This window comes from Schistosoma haematobium, chromosome 2 (genome assembly GCF_000699445.3).
Source record: "Schistosoma haematobium chromosome 2, whole genome shotgun sequence".
NCBI classification, from domain to species: domain Eukaryota; kingdom Metazoa; phylum Platyhelminthes; class Trematoda; order Strigeidida; family Schistosomatidae; genus Schistosoma; species Schistosoma haematobium.
In genome coordinates this window covers 27672198-27684644 of record NC_067197.1, presented here as the reverse complement: position 1 = coordinate 27684644, position 12447 = coordinate 27672198, and positions in this window count along the sequence as shown.

Genomic DNA, 12447 nt, shown 5'->3' with positions numbered 1-12447 from the left:
AAATTTTTCAGTCTACTCATTCACCTGAAGAAACTAAATACTATCCAGGTAAGTAACACGTCATATTTCAAATAATTCTTCATAATTTCCTTCGATAACGGATTCATCTTTTGTATATCGTGAAAATTACTTCCCATTCTTGATAATCGGTTATTCAATGAGCTTTATTTCCTCACAACAATCCGTTCATTACAAAGATGTAATGCAGGAAAAATTTTTTTCGATTACATTGAACTATACTATAAACCTTTATCAATCAATCCTAAATATTCTAGAATTCAGTAGCTTCTATGTCAAATGAAGTAATGACATAGTAATGACAAGTAACATACTCAATAACACTCATTAAAGTAACTATGGTTGGTATTGTACTTGTTGACAGGAAAAGAATAATAAATGGAATACAGCAAGAAAAACAAAGAAAATAAAGATTATACTTTCAGTTTCTTGTTCAATCAACTAAGGTATAACGTTTTGTTGTAATCTAAAGGTTTCTTGAAATTGTATCTAGATATGCTGTTTGTATTTTGACTTCGACGAAAAACTCTTCTACATACATCCTGATCTCATTCGTTGATTATTTGAAAGAAAAGAATGAAATAAAGCAAATTTACTGGAACATGTAGTATTCATTTTTTGAAAGTAAATTGCTTACTGATTAAAGGATGAAAATTATCTGAAAGTGTTTGAACTAACTAACTGTCTTATGTATCCAAGGCAAATGAATTCTTTTTTTAACTAAAATATTAAGATTACAAAATTGAGCTATTAAATCTTCATTTCATTTGTCAAAGAATCGTATGCATTACATTTAACTGTTCAATCATAATTTCAAAGTCAAGAAATTCAGGCTAACAGTGAAGTCTGCTTGATAGTTGAGTGTTGTTCACTTCATAATCAGGCTGAAAACAGTACCTACAATTCTCAACGATCTCAGTTATGAGATAATTTAAAACTTTAGTCATTTCACTCTTATATTCATTAATCCAGTCAGAATACTTTTCAAATTCTCAAGACATATCAACAGAAAGGTTTTAATTTCTGATAAATTAAAGAAGGATGATAATATTTCTGTAAAATATATAATGATCATTATTTTTAACTATTGAATAATGATAACACTCTGTATTATTTGCTTTATCGATGAGACCACACATTGAGACAAGTATAATGGTTTCTATTAAGCTGTATATTTTACAGATACGTACTTTCATTATGCGTAATATGAATTCTCTTAAGTATTCATGCATAAAAGAAGTAATGAAAAATATTCAGTCCTATTAAAAAAAGCTTGTGAACAGTTCAACTTTAGTTAATCAAAATTACAGATCTGTTAAAACAGTTTACAATTACTAATGTTACTCATCAATACTACATAATCTATGAGTTTGTTCTAGTCAAATATTATAGATTTACATCAAAAAAGCATTAAATAGTTTCAGAACATTGACATTAACAACAAACCTAAACAGTAATGTTAACTTAAATGTAATAAGTTGACCTTAATTTATACAAACAAACTAAAAAATCAAAAGAATATGACCTGTAAATGACCTAATTTATCTTTATTACGTTTCTTCAATTCAAATGTGGTAATTTTCAAAAGAAAAATAATGACTAAACTGTTCATTTCATTTTATGGACAGATGTTTGTTTGTTTATTTTAGTAAAATAATCGTTGAATGATGTCTACCATAAGTTGATTATTCCTTCATAGAATATCTAAAGTATTGTAAGAATATTATTTTCTTTTTTTAGTCAGTTATTTAACCTTATATAAACATACCATATTGTTAAAGATCATTTCAAATGTTCATTTAGGATTATATGAGCAATAATTGATGATACTGAAACATTGACAGAAAGTGAAATTACAGAATGTATTTGTAATATTTACAGCTTATATTCTTGATATACCGCGTATAACTTGAGCACTAAAATGCTAGAACCCTTCCAAGTCGCAATGAAAAGACAGAAGACGAATGAAAGGAATGTTATTCCAGACTGTGTCAATTATAGTACAAAATTTTCAGGTATTTATAGTTTTTAGTAAGAAGCAAAATCACTATTATAGTCCTTCAATCCGTATACAGGGGGTCATTGGCATTGTGCAAACGGGAGGCTACACGTAGGGATTCAGGAATATTCTTCTAAAAAATGATTGGATGGAATATCTTCGGCTCTTTCTGAGCTCCTTACAGCTTCTTGGAGTTCACCCATGGACTGTCCTCACAGTAATTAAAATTCAATCTTAACCTATGGTTTGAAGTAATTTCAGTGTTTTTTAAAATGCAGATCAAATACAAGAGATACACGGTAAGTATCAACTTTCTAATTATATAATCCACACTAAGAAAATAACAATTATTTCAGTATACATTAGAAAAAGTTGAGACACGGGATCAAAATGGGGTAAATGCATTAAAACAAACAAAACAGTAAGAAGCCGAAAAAATATTTTAATTTAATCTGAACATCTTATTTTGAGAGTATCTCTTATCCTGTTTTTTAAAAGTACTTCAGTGATGTGTGTGCTAGTGATCTCGACAGATATAAGTAGTATGTATCATCAATCGAAAGTAAAATACCTGAAGGCAGGACGTTAAGACGACCGAAGAAAAAAGAATGAAAACAAACAATAATTGCTTTGGAAACGAAAGAACAATCAAGTTTGAGATGATTGACTGATATTTGCAAAAAAACAGTCAAGTTTGAGACGACTGATTGACATTTTGCAAATGAAGTACTTACTGTATGGTTCTCAGATTTCGCTAAGTCGTTCTGTAATTTTGAATTGTTCTCGTTCATTGCATCTTTATATCACCTCTATTTTGTATAAATAACTTAACAGCTTAGTTTAATCTTTGGATGAGGATTTTGATAAATCTACATATTAAGCAATCAGCTTCAAATCCATATCTGATAAATAACTGGATAATGTTTATTGTAAAAATAATCGCAAACATGGTGATTTACAATGATTTTTACTTAATTCAAAACCGATTTTTGTCACACAACTGTTATGTTGTAATTAAATCAATTGTTTGTTATCTGCAGACAATCTTACAAAAAGTTGTGAAACAACTTACTTGTCGACGAGTTCATTTTCAACACTATATAACTGTATATATATGAGAAAGTAAAGGTCAATAGATTGATACACTCGATAGAATTTGATTACTTTTCATATAGAATTTGATTGCATAATAATTTTAAACATGAAAAAATTTTCATAGTTTTAACCTCAAACTGATCTTATTTAAAATTCCACTGAAAACCTGGAAACACTGAATGGCCGTTTCGTCCCAGTATAAGGCTGTTCAAAAGCGCATATCTTTGGTTTTGACACCGTTGCATGCTATCCTAGTGGTCTAGAGTTTAGGTGTTCGTGTATGAAACCGAAAGTGCTAATTTCAATTCTCAAATGTACTGTCGTGGACGTGCACTGCTAAGGAGTCGCATACTAGGACGAAACGGATATCCAGTGCTTCCAGGTTTCCAATGTTGATTTAACTATGACTATTTCATGAGTTAAACTGTAAGAACTACAAAACCTCTACAATTACCTCTACCTAAACAAATAATTATTGAAGAGGGGTATTTAAGAAACATGAAAAATTCGTAATGACAGATTTTGTAAATAATGTCAAGAAATGGGATCTCCTCAATATCCTACATCTGCTTTATATTACTGAATAGTTTAAACTCTAACTAACATACAATAACTCGTTAACCTACGATGTGATATATATATATATATATATATATATATATATATATATATATATATATATATATATATATGATTATACAGGGCTGTGACTGAGCTTGTTAAAAAGGATTCCTCTGCCTTATGGGTTGGTTTATTCGTGCATCAGTATAAATGTGTTGATCTTTTTTAAATTAAGATTAAAATGGTTTGTAGTTGATTATGTTTTAATTATATATATACATACAGAAACAAAAATGATTCATCACACATTAATGGAAATAAGAATATACGTCCGAAAAGTATTTACTTCATGGAACAAATTTTATTATGATTTTTTAGGGTATAACATGTTTGTTAGTAGAATAGTCAATTGCATCTCAAATCATGACAGTATCAATATACATTATGAATCTCACCAGTGATCATAAGACTATTACGGGCATTCAAACACACTTCAATCTTTAAAATTGTTGTGGATGCGGAGGAATATATTAATAATTATCATGTTAAGTCCAATGGTGTCCTTGGACTTTAAATGGACATTTCCTATTGGTCGATATCTGTTCACTCGCTGAATATTGTACAAAATGTTGTTTTCTATTTTTATGGTACGATGTGGTGTGCTTGATTGGTATATAAACAAAGTATGTTTGAAATATAATGATTCATAACTCAGAGGCTGTGACTTGCGTTCTAGACTCAACTGGCTGGGCTAGACAGGGAAGCGAGACCAATCAGGGCACTAGGTCGTCCTTACGTGTTTTCCGTGTCACTGTTACTGTAATCGATCGATATATAAACACTGCTTATCAAAACCTGCAGTCTCACACGTTACAACAAAAATTTGTCAACTCATATTAATATCGAATTCGAATAATAATAATATTAATAGCAACAATAATAATAACCACTTGTTCATTACTTTAAGGATAGATAATAAAAAAATGGGACTCTGCAAGTAAATATCACAGTATTGCAACATTTTGGTTATAAAAAGCTCAATTATCCCTCTTTAGCAATGATTTCTTGAATACTGTTTTTTAATCATAAATCAATATAAATTGAGGTAAAATTGAAAACTAGGGAATATGAGATAGTTGTTGACGAGCAGTACTAGATGATGTCACGCTCTAAAGTCTTGATCGACGTCGGAAACGGGAATTAATGAACACTAACTTAGTGGTCATTAGATAGCTCATCCCTTACTACATCTGAAGTTTATCAATCCGTTGACTTATAGGTTATAAGTATTTCTTGTCAAAGATTCAGATAAAAAAATATCTAACAGGCATTTAGTTCGCCTCATTTTAATGTTTTACGAGTCGATATAAATCTGTAGTGTAAATGAAGTCAAATAAAACTATTTCCCTACAACTACTCATTCAAACAGTAACACATGGTCATTTTCAAATCTAAAGGATTTTGCCTCTCTTACAACCTTTCGTAGCATAATAGACATATTAAATATAGCATTTAAGATATTCATTTCAACTTACATGCAGAATTTCTAATTTACTCGTTTTATTTTTAAATTATCGCTAAAATATGTATTGAGGGTAAATTTCGTCCTCATAAACTAACAACACAGATAAATTGATGAAGTCACAACAGGCTCAAATTTTAGTTTAACCTTATTCATATCGGATATAGTGAGCTCCCTCTTCATCTTCATTAACATGAACACAAATTAGCTATCATAGGTCACAACATTGATTTTTTTTAATATCAATAGATGTAGACCTTTGAGTACATATGCGACTAAGAAAATGACGAAATCCTGAACAGAAGTAACATAAAGGAAACCAGGAGATTTCTAAAAGCTTGAAACTCAAATCATTTAGCAAACAAAAAATACACTGACATTGATGTAATTTTTTAAGTTGATTAGCATAAAGAAATAGATCAAAGAACATAATAACCAAAATAAACGTGTAATCGATTACAGAACAAGAGTTAACAATGACCAATTAAATTCAACATCAATAAAACAAATTGCTAGTCATTTGTGGAAACATTCTTATAGCTCATAAGTTTGTCACAAAAAAACCCATCTAAAGCATCATGATCAAATCAACTAAACCAGAGATTCATATAACAAACAGAGTGATAAACATTTTTTCTTAGATCTATTTATTGTTATATGAATCTTTCTAAACTTTTAAGTGTAAAATCTACTATTCCTTAAACTATTCTGTAAATACCAATCAGAATCGTGCTCCAGTAACTAACCCGTTAACCTAATCATATCAACAATTATATGGTAGAAGAAATAAACTTACACTTGACTAATTATTTCAAATATGGATTATTCTCAACATCATGTAAACAGATTCATAATTTGTTATACAATAAAGACAAATTATTATATTCAGGTATATATATATATATATATATATATATAGATATAGCTATAGATATAGATATAGATATACGTGTTCTATGCTGAATAGAGAAATATTGACACTGACAGATTATCTGTCTTCAGTATTTATTATTATTACTTTTTGTATGTTTATAATACGGATTCATTATAAGCATAAATCATTATACACTTAATATATATATATATATATATATATATACGTATATATTCATTTTATGAGTCAAGATGTTGTTTACATAGAAAAATAAGTAATGGAAATTGATAATCTATGCAAGTTCTAAAATGTTTTGTATGATTATACAATATGAAGTATTATAAACAAAGATCGATAGTGGTTAGCAGTGAAGTCCAGGACACACGTTTCGTCCTATTTCAGACGATTCAAGTACAACAATACCGAGTGAAAGTAATATGATCGTCAAATATATTATTACTTATTTCACTTTCTATAAATTAAATTGATTCCTATCTATAAATTGACAACGTTATTTAACCTACGATTGAATTCTGATATAATTTAAAATCCTAGTCATTTCAAACATTTACAAACTTCAATAGTTGAATTCATGAGTCAATTGAAGCTAGACCACCATGGAAAAACTGAAAGCATTGGACGGCCATTTCGTCCTATTATGAGACTCCTTAGCAGTGCTCATCCACAATCTCGTTCGTTGGATTCAAACCCAGGACCTATCGGTCTCGCGCGTGAACGCCTAACCTCTAGACCGGCATCCAACAGTGTTAATGTCTAACTTCCAGGTTTTCCATAATGATCTAGCTTCAATTGACTCATGAATTTAACTATTAAATTACTAAGATCTTCACAAAACTCTTCTGATTTAAAAACTTGTCTTACTAATTATTCTCAACTCACATCTCTTGTAATAAATAAAATGTCGTTACCTTAATCTTGATTATTCCGTTTTTTTTAATTATCCGTCTGAACCTGTTATTATAGATCCTGATAAGAATTTATTTTAAAAATATCTTTCATCTCTATATATAGTTACTCGCTGTTAACTTCTGATATACCATTTACTCTAAGCAAGAGTACGTTTAATCTATAAATTCAATAAAAGACGAAGTTTAATAGTTTTATCAAATTTGGTGTTAACCGATTAAGCACAAGTTTTTTTTAATCATTGAAAATAGTTTAAATCCATTTGATATGCTTTTCTTTTTCACTATTATTTATGGTGAGTTTTTTAAAAGGAACAATAACTAAGTTAGTTGACAATAGAAAAGCTTGAAATTTGTTGAAGTTTACTACAGAAGATCTATGTGGTTTAATGTAAACTCCACCATACATATAAGCTTTAACTAACTAGATTACTAAACTGGTTAGTTATAAAAAAAAGTTCTAGCCAATTTAAATAAGAGTTTTTAATATTATTTTAACTTAAAAATCTAATTGAGATTTTAAAAAAAAGCATAGTGGGATGCTGATGATATTCTAAGCAATACATTTTTAAACCTTAAACCAACGTTTAAAACTATGATAAACAGGCTTTAGTGGGCTTTTTTTTGTTTTGTTAGGTAACTTTCTAATCCCTTTCTATTCATAACAATAGTCAGTTAGCTATAAACGATTAAAGAAAGTTTGTATCTGAAATCTTCTGGCTATCGACTTATTTATATATTGCTTTACATTTTAGTGTTTCATTACGCATATAAAATTAAATAAAAGATAATTTTTAGACAGAAATGAATAGTGGTTAACAATGAAATCCAGGACACATGTCTCATCCAATATCGCACTCGTCGGCTGGATGTGCCTACATCCCAGAGTTGATGTTCACTCTGAGATTAGAATATAATACTGTTCACTTCAAACATCATCGTTTTATTCACTTATTCACTAGGTCCCGGAGTAAATATCAACTCTGCGATGCAGGTACATCCAGCCAACGAATCGCGAATAGAACGAAACACGCATCCTGTATTCTACTACTAGCCACCATCCATCTCTACTTATAATGTTTATGACTTAGTAACAATATCAAGGCCGTTCGCGCAGGATGTATGTATGCCAAAAAAGAGACCAATCAACAGCAATCCAACACTAATAAATTAAGGAATAAATTTAATTCGCATAAAACTTATTTCCGTAAATTTCGTATTCTACTATTTTGATTAGGGATTTAAGAGGAAAACAAATTTTCAAACCATATCAAAATCATGTACTAATGAAGGTAAACTACTGATTAGATGGCCGGTTTTATTTGCAAAGTGCCAAAAGTTTCAATTTGTGTAGTGTTTCCAAATAAATGGTGAAAGAATCCTACTTTGATGATTGTGTGCATAGAATCCTTTGATCAGTCATATCTTTTAATACATTTTGTGATTTATGGAAAATAAACTATTGGCGAGATTATAATTTATGAACGAACAAACCAGATTCGTAATAAAAGCAGGTCGTGGATTTCGGCGCAAAATTCCTTATCCATTTGACTAAATAGCGTTTTGCCATTTTAGCTCATATCAGTTCGTGATGAAAACCTTGAACCTTATCCTTATCCCTAACCATCAATTTTAAATCACAATCCTTATCCTTTACACAAGTTTAAAGCCTAAGTCAGTAGGTGAACATTCTTAAGGCCACTTTAGCATTACTCAAAAGTCATGCATCATTTACAAGTAAAATTAACCTACCAATTTTTCAGCAACCATTTACATCAGAATAATTTCAAAACTACAATTAATTGTAATATACTTAAATATTTATTTAAAATTTTAACGATACCAATCATTGGTGGATAGAAATGACTTAACAGATATTTGTGATATTTTGATTGGTCAAAAATATTCCTAGAATTGCCTACTTCTATTTGAGCTATTACAGTGTAGAGTATTAAAATAGAATATATATATATACCCTGTTATCAGTTTCGGTCAAGAATAAAACCCATTCTTGTCTATTGTTAAACTTATAATTAAAAATGAGTGATCAAAATTGACCGTAACACAGTTTTTGTTTACTGTTTTGCAATGTGATCTGTAGTCTCAACCTTTGCAATATGATATTTTTTATGATTTTATCTGGATTGTCTAGAAACGAAATAAATAGGTAGTAAGATGACTGAGTAAACATTTATAATAATAGGAAAGTTTATGAAAAGGAATAATACAACTGTGGTAAATGTATTTTCTTTTCTTTTAAAAACTAAACCATTGGTAAGTGTAACTTGGATTGGCTCCACCTCTATTCAAAATACTAATCTCACTATATACAAAGTTTAATTGATTTACTTTATAGAATCATAATGAAAATTCACTTTGGTATTTTAAGATGGTGGAGATTATTTGTAGCTCAGGTAGATGATTTAAGTGGAGTATTATTCTCTGAGCTAGATGGTTTGATCGTGAAGCTTTCATTGTTCTTCTGAACAGTTTCATCAGCACAAACGTTTATATGAAGTTTGTGCTCATGATATTGTTCGGAAGAACAATGAAAGCTTCACGATCAAACCATCTATCTCAAAGAATAAAACTCCATTTAAAACTTTCGTAATTCTTTTACTCATACTTTGATTACTGATTTTTAATCAGTAAACATAGTTAATGATTAATGGAAATTTAATGTTAATTTGTATTGTTTCTCATGTGTAACATAACAGTTCAATGTTGTTCTGTTACTTTTCACACGTTTTTGTTTATAGTGTTGCTTGGGAATTTATTTGAAATGATGTAGAAAATATGTACATCAATTAGTTGCTTTTAGATACATTGCGTTCTTTGAGATAGTTCTCAAAGAAGAAAGCAAGTTTTTTTTAATGACAAGTTGTTCTGTGTTTAATTATAGCCATTCAATTGAACCTTTATGTCAGTAGACGTCACTTGACTGTTTTAATAATAAAACAAAAGGATTAAAAAGTTGTTAGGTATTTAAATTGTTTTCTTAAATAACTGCTGAAACACCTAATTCTAGACTTAGGTGATTAACACATATGCAATGAGTAAATAAATAGTATTTCTGGACTATCATTAGTTTAATATTATGAAGACCATTCTGAAATAAACCTGAATTAAAAGTCACTAAAAAGCTGAATTGATTTAAACTCTTACAACTTGGTAAACAAGTAAATGGTCATGGACCCAGTGCTAAAATACACTAACTGTATGAATAGCCATATTGAAATCAGTGAAAAGGTATTGAAACTTGTGAAATTTTGATTGAAATTCAAATTAATAAGCTATCTAATCGAATGTACTTATAGTAAACGAGGACACAAGTGGGCACCATCGAATGTATTTGTGTTAAAAATTACGAAAATCTTAGTAAAATCTGAGAATCATACGATAAATACTTCATTTGCAAAATGTAAATCAATTGTCTCAAACTTGACTGTTCCCTTTTGCAAATATCCGTCAGTCGTCTCAGATTTCATTTTTATTTTGTTTCCACACCAATCATTTTGTGTTTTCATTCACTACATTTGATGTAGCTGCCAAAATCAAATAATTCCAAGGTATTTAGGAAAATCTGTCTGATGAATTTAACCAACTTAAAAATAAAAAGCAGACAAATAGTCTTTCCTAAAAAACATCTCTAAATAAAAACTGAATGTTGACAAGTGAATTTCAGTCTCTGCATACCAAATGAAAATATCTAAGAAGTATTACTGATAATCATTAGTGATTAGTATACTTCACTGAGAATCAGAAGTAGATTTTAAAATGATAAATAGCAACTGGAAATAACTGGAAAAAATTGCCCAGGACAGAGTTGGATGGAGAATGCTGGTGCATGACCTATGCTCTTCCATGAGGGGTAACACGTATAAGTAAATAAGTAATACTTATAAATACTTAGTTTAAAGTGACTTTTCCTTGTGAAATGATTTTAACGAAGCAAACGTTGAAAACCTGAAAGTATTGAAGTACTGAATGACTTTTACTCCGGTTTGTGACTTCTTATACACAGCCTAACATGGTATGGAACCCTTAAAATTTAGGCTTTATAACATGCAACACATTCAATGAATACATAATATCACCTTTATTCGTTCTCTTCAGTCAGTTACGTGCTTACTTCTGACTTAATCAATTACACATATTACTGCTTCCCATTATGAATTCTAAAAAAGCCATCCTAAATCTAGTCGTTAGAAAAGCATCAAACTGATGAAATTCCGTTTCTGTATTAATATCCAGTATTTTTTCCTTACAAAACAAAATATCTCAATAGAACTATTGATATACCTAGTTATAAATGGATTTTGCGTATAACTAACTGAAATGATGTATTTTTGTAGTGTTTTATCATTTGACTATTGGTTAATAATTATTCTCTTGTTGTGTGGTTTCTATTAAAACTGGTAACTATTGTGGTTACAAGACAGGATGATATAGATTGGAATTATAGAAGAATAGAAAGCTTAAGAGAAGTTATGATAGATTAATTACATTGAAAGAGTAATCAAAGAAATGTAATCCACTCAGTAGTTATCAATAAATTATAAACAAAATGTAATTATTTATACAACTAAACTTATGTGACTTTACTAAGAACTAATTAATGATCATGGTCAAACACTTCTTAAAAAGTTTTATATTGGCTATGAACAAAAAAAATTGACAAATCTCTTAATTGATTACACTGTAAAAATATAAGACTAATACTGTGGTGTATGCTACTGATGTCAACAGTTATAAGTAATATGTATCATCAATAGAAAGTGAAATGCCTGGTGGAGGAAGGTTAATGAGATCAAAGAAAAGAGAATGAGAACAGAGGATGATTGATGTGTAAATGAAGTAACAATGAAGTCTGAGACGATTGATTAACATTTTGTAAATGAAGTATTTAATGTATGGTTCTCAGATTTTACTAAGACATTTTGTAATTTTGAGTGCAAATACATTCGATTTACCCCACAACAATTATATTTGTACACATAGTAGAACAACTTAAATTTTGTCAATGTAACCATGAGTCAATTTCCTTAAATCAGTAGTGCGATCCGGTTTGTAATGCATTATGAACCAAAATTCTATAAAAAGTGCTCATGAGTGGCAAGTGTTTGAAAGTATTCTATTTAAAAAATAATTAGTCCAAATATAATTGACGTTATTCACTTAGTTAGATCCTATTACCATCTATGATATAAATTCAGGACACATTATCAGATACTATTATCGTTGGTTCATCAAGGTTATCAAAGAATTTGATTGTAAAGATTGTGATGTAAATAAATTAATTGAAAACAATTGGTCATCAGCTGTTTAGCATCATGTTACACAGTTACTTTTGAGAGTGAATAACGCTATTTGGCGTTTCAAACTGATGTAGTGAAGTTGAATTTTGAACCCTAGATATAGTGATTTTAAATATTATATTAACCGACATTTT